The 5368-nt window shown below is 44.4% G+C and overlaps 1 pseudogene; it reads left to right on the top strand.

The window, feature by feature from the left end:
- Positions 1-404: 404 nt before the first annotated feature.
- On the top strand, positions 405-1919 carry LOC134484905 (protein FAM98A-like; annotated as a pseudogene).
- The last annotated feature ends 3449 nt before the right edge of the window (positions 1920-5368 follow it).

Below are 5368 nucleotides of genomic sequence, written 5' to 3'. Positions count from 1 at the left end.
CAACTGCAGGGCTAGCCAACCATGCACGGAAACCACGAGGCCACATGAATCTCCCCTCCTTCCACATTAGTTCTCTCAGATATGCATCATGGTAATAAGACTCTAATACATTAATCTTCCTGGTTTCAGTTTATTCATCTATGCTCCTTAATTTCCCTAGAACACTACAAAGAAGAACTGGAATTCTTGTCCTTTTGGAAGTGTAAGTACTGGAGGATATCCTTAGACGTCGCTGTAGTAGGAAGCCTGTGGCCCAGGAGCACAGGTAGTTTCTTCAGAGAAAGTTCTAACAAGGAGAAGCACATCTTTGAAACAGCTTACAAAATGACCAAACTGGCTCGAAAGCACAAGTGTATGTGTCGCTAGGGAGAGGGCAGCCTGACGACACGGAACTTTGCATAGAGGGTGACCTCATGGACACTGACAGCTTGGAGTGGTTGGAAGGTCTAGGTTATGAGGGCCCACTGTTGGATGATGGGTCGTTGTTGCAAGCAGTCTATGCTGGAGCTGCTTCCCCTAAGTTTACCAAACTCTCTGCTTGTCTGAATTATGAGTCCTCCATAAACTAGAAGAAAATGTGCAGACGACTAGCAGTTCAAGTGAAGTTGAAGAATTCCAGCTTGAGGTGAGTGGGATACTTGGGGGAGATGAACTGCCATATTCTTCTCTGGGGATGTAACCAAGCGCCTTCTTGTTCAGACGAGCTGCCTCCTTTTGCTCACATACCTCATCTCAGAACCAGAAGCTGCTGGAGTGCTCAGTGTGAATGCTCCTCAAAGATAAGTGCTCAAGGAGGAGGTGGTAGTGAGGGTTTGGAGAGTTGAAAGGCATAGATATTGCTCTAGGGATGTCCAAACCTCCAGCCAATATAACTATGTTCCAGTTCTTCAGTGGGAATGAGAAAAAAATTAAAGGAAACATTAGCAAAAGTTCCAGCTAATCCTGTGGGAAAGCCATTATTGAAGAAGCCAATGGGACCAGCCCACTGGGAAAAGATAGAAGCCATTCACCAAGCCATAGCCAATGAATACAAAGTCCAGAGGACGTTTGGATGTCATTGTCCAGTCCTCTGGCTGGTCTGACCTAGCTAAGAGTCAGACAGAAAAATTAGCTAAAGTTTAGCAGCCCAAGCGTTCTGTCTTGTCTCCTAAAGGTACTATTTCCGTTGCTCATCTTTTGGCCACCAGACAAGACTCGTCAAAGATTTTAAGGACAAGTAATGGGTCCATAGGAGAAAAGACTGCCTGTGCCATTAATAAGGTGTTGATGGGCAGGGTGTCTGACAGAGGTGGCAGACCTAGTGAAATTGAACCCCTGCTTCCAAAGATGCCACCGTGGCAGAAAAGACAAGATGGCCCCCAGCAGCAAGCAGGAGGCTGAGGTGGAGGGAGATTTGGTTATAAACATTCCTCATATGGAGGACGAGGAGGTCATGAACAAGGAGGGTGAGGTGGATGTGGTGGCTATGACCATGGTGGGTGAGGGGGAGGAAGAGGAAAAAAGCATCAAGGAGGCTGGCCAGATGGAGGGAGTGGAGGTGGAGGTGGCTACCAGGATGGCGGTTATCGAGATCCGGGCTTCCAGCCTGGTGGCTATCATGGTGGCCACAGCAGTGGCTATCAAGGGGGTGGAGATGGTGGTTTCCAAACATCTTCATATAGAGGAAGTGGATACCAGGGCAGTGGATACCAGCAGGACAATAGATACCAAGATGGTGGGCACCATGGCGAATAAGGCAGTGGTCTTGGGGGAAGAGGTGGTTGAGGAGGTCTGGAAGGATGGGGAAGCCAGGGATGAGGCTGGGGAGGAAGAAGAATCCAGACTTAACACTAGGGGGCCAGTTTGAACAGCATTTCCAACATGGAGGCTATCAGTATAGTCATTCTGGATTTGGACAAGGAAGACATCATACTAGTTGAGGCTACAGAATCTTATATTTTGCTAGAACTCAAGTAATAGAAACTTAGTTTCAGCATCCTGAATCCAACATCTATGTGGCAAGCATACTCCTGCTTAGGATAACCATTTGCTAGTCTCCATTCAAGTCTTTCTCTCTTTTTATTACTAAGAAGTTTTACATAACACTGTTTATTTAAGAAACATATCTTCTTTCTATGAAAAACTAATTTTAAAGGCAATTTAAGTTGCTTTTAATTGACCAGTAGACGAATCCAGTTGGAACATACATGCTTTTCTGAAGAAATTACTTGAATAAAATAGTTTTCAATATGCAAGTTTTGAAAATGAGAATTTGCCTAGACTTTTTTTTTTATATTTACTGCTAGGAAACCTTCCTTATATTAACAACCCCTTTGTGTTTTTCGTAAACCATCTCTATTCTCCTGGCATAGCTCTGCCCTGATTGCATTTTATTCAGAGAGATTTCATCACCTTTCTTTCTGACAGATCTGTAAGATTGGTCCCTATTACGTGAGCTCTTTTGCAGATAGCACAGTAGCCTTACCTGTTGGTGGAATACTGAACCATATGCTCCTCCAAAATCCACGAACACGGCCAAAATCCATAAAAACGACAAAAGCAAATGAAGTTGTGACCTGTAGTACCCACCTGTAGGCGCTTAGTTACGTATAGCAACTCAAACAGACCTGCATCCATCTGAAACAAAAGTTCCTCCTTCGACCTCGTTTTTACTTGAAATTCGCTAGGAGAAATGGTGAACAGACTGTTTTATGCACTAGCTACAAATACAGGTTTGCTTGCTTTAGGCAAGAGACCTCTCTTGTGATGGAAGCACACTACGAAGTGAGATCGAGTCCTGCTCAGTGCAGGAGGCCCTTCATTATTGCTGCAGCAGACAGAAGCCTGGCTGACTCACTCTCCACGTCTATACTGAAATCACTCGATGCTTCTGCTGGTTGTTTGTACATGCAAACACTGTCAAGCTGTGATACAAAGTGGCTGGAGGTGTGTTCTGTGTGAGAGGTGAGCAATAAAGTACCTGTACATTAAACAGCAGCAACAACATGAAAACAAAATGGCCGAACTGTACTTATTGCAGTTGAGGGATGGTGGTTCCAACTGCAGCAGAACAGAAAGTTTCACCTATGAGGTCCAAATTGAACCTCTTCCAGGACCCCTTGAATGAGACCCATGGAGGTGGTGATGGTTGCAAAAGTAAGAGGAGTTCAATCATTCCAACATGTTGGGGTTATCTCACTCAAGGGATAGACAACCCTGAGCAGATTTAAATAGGGGATTATTTATATACCTTGCGAACAATTGGGGCAGAATTCAAACAATTGGTAACTAGGCAGGGTACTAAGTGCATTTGGTGGAGCGAAACATCTTTCAGATTGACACAGTGTCAATCTTTTCAAGGGGGGTCGGTTGGGAGTCACAGGTAGCTTTGTCTGACAGTTTGGCTTGCAGCTATCTCAGGAACTAAACCAGCTTTTTTTTTTCTTCCTGGAAGGGAGGGGCCCTTGTGCTCAGAGGTTTGTGGTGGGAACTTTCCCACTGGCCCCAAATTGATCCCAACTCTGGTTCTTTCACACCCTCTTTCTTTAGAATAGTGCTTCTAGAACAGCTTGCTTCAAGCTAATCCTTTTTATAGTGTATCTAGTGTTAGGTTGTTAACCGCTGGAGGTCTACCTTCTTTTCTTCTGGGCTCTTTCCTGCTCACCGACAGTCACAGACGCAGTCCCAGCATAGTACCCACATTTAATGCTGAGTGTTGGGACTTGAAGCGACTCTTGTCAGAGGCTCAAAATTTGTCAGATATGCCACAGAATAGATGACGAAGAATATCTTCTCAGCAATCTTTTCACAAAGGCAGGGTGAGTCTATCAGCCCTTCTACAATAGAGTTACCAGGGGAGTAAAGAGGCAACTGTAGGAAGGAAAATACCACATGGCGATCCCTGACGGTTCCAGACACTATGCAGACATTTCCCATATGCTATCAGGGCAGTTGGAGCCCAGTGGGTGAAATGACATGGACGTGTTTGGGAATCAGCTATGTAAGCATTCCTTTGAGACTGTGCTGAAGCCCTGAAATCCATTCCATGGCATCCCGCCTCTGGAGTGGTAAATAGCAAAGACCAGCTAGGTAGCCAGACCAAAACAGATTCCAACCACGATGGCCACTTGTGAACAGTTGGGGAAAGCTTTGACAAAGGTGGTAGCAGGAGCTCAAGGGCTGAAGGATCTAGGAATACATTTCCTTCCCTCTCATAGAGCACTGTGGGGATGATCAGTAACAGTGAGAAGGAGCCTGGAGGGTCTACTGCCCCTCTGGACCTTTTCTGTAGGTGGGAGGAAGATGTTAGAGAGTTTTAAAGATGCATGTTTTGGGATTGGAATATCATTCTGGCCACTGAGTGGAGATGGGAGAGTAGGGTGAGAGGAATTGGTGAACAGCACATTGCATGCTTTGGAAAATACTTTCATGTTAACTGCTGCTTAACTGTGATATAGAAATGGACTTTTGTGAGACAAAGCTTTATTGTACAGCAAGGTTATAGCCTACCTTTTGGAGCAACTGGAAATGGGGTTTGAATATGACTAGTTTTCTTATTTCCACTTTTTAAATATATTGTGCCTTCCAGTTCTGACACAGATATATTAATAATTGAGGAGATAAGGTCTGGAACCGAATCAACTTTCTTATAAATTGTGTGATGTTGAACAAGTTGCTTAAGTTTACTGTGTCCATTTCTTCATCTTTTTTTTTTGGTTCTTTTTTTCGGAGCTGGGGACCGAACCCAGGGCCTTGAGCTTCCTAGGCAAGCGCTCTACCACTGAGCTAAATCCCCAACCCCATTTCTTCATCTTTACACAGATCATATCACCAACCTGGGCCTGCTGTAAGAACCAAGTGAGTTCTGGTGGCCCAGCACAGTGTCTCGCATAGAAAAAGTTCTTACTAAGTGTTAGGATTACTGCTATTATTTTTATTTTTCTATTTCAGTGATTTTTCCAGATGGTAGGAAAACAAGCTATAAGCTCCGACGTGTCATTATGTTTTACTCCAATTATCAAAATGAGGTTGAATTTTCTCTAATTTTGTGTTTAAAAACCTGAAGGGGAAAGTGTTGCTGATCACGTGAGTTTAATTTCATTCATGTTCCCAACCAACATGGTCCAGTGGCTCATTCCTGTCAAACACTCAGGTCAAACACTCCACGGACCCTACAAAGCTTGCTTTGACCTATGGTTGTGATAAAAATTCAAGGACTACCAGGATGAGTCTTGGCCAACCAGAAGGAAGAAGGGAGAACCTCAGCTTCCCAGGGTGATGCTGCAAGGAAGGACACACTAGTGGATCCTAGTGGGCAGCTACATTTTTTTTTAGAGCAATTGCTGAGGCCTTTGGGACCTCTGCATTTGGATGTCCTTTATAGCTTCAT

The sequence above is a fragment of the Rattus norvegicus genome, chromosome 1 (genome assembly GCF_021556685.1).
Source record: "Rattus norvegicus strain SHRSP/BbbUtx chromosome 1, alternate assembly SHRSP_T2T, whole genome shotgun sequence".
Taxonomy (NCBI): Eukaryota; Metazoa; Chordata; class Mammalia; order Rodentia; family Muridae; genus Rattus; species Rattus norvegicus.
Note: the sequence above shows the minus strand (reverse complement) of the source record. Positions and strands in the feature narration are given on the sequence as shown.